Raw genomic sequence first — 340 nt, 5'->3', positions numbered from 1 at the left:
TGACACTATGACCTTTGTTTATCTTTGGCAGAGATATTAACTGTTTCTTCATGCATTGTGTTTGCACATGGAAATAAATCATTATTTTTCATTATCTGCTGTTTAATTAAGCTGTTTTTTTCTTTATTTTTTTTCTAGAACTGTTTAACGAGATAACTTTCTAGCTTTTTAAAAGGACATAAACTTTTAAAATATTCATGTACGCACGTAAGTTGCCCTGTTTAAATTCAAGTATTAGAATCTCCTCTGTCAAACTCTGTATTTACAGACAGGTTTTTATATAATTGAATACTGCGTGAGTGATGGAAATTTTGTTAACATACAGGAAACTTTTGAAATA

Source organism: Penaeus monodon, chromosome 19 (assembly GCF_015228065.2).
Source record: "Penaeus monodon isolate SGIC_2016 chromosome 19, NSTDA_Pmon_1, whole genome shotgun sequence".
Classification (NCBI taxonomy): domain Eukaryota; kingdom Metazoa; phylum Arthropoda; class Malacostraca; order Decapoda; family Penaeidae; genus Penaeus; species Penaeus monodon.
Note: the sequence above shows the minus strand (reverse complement) of the source record.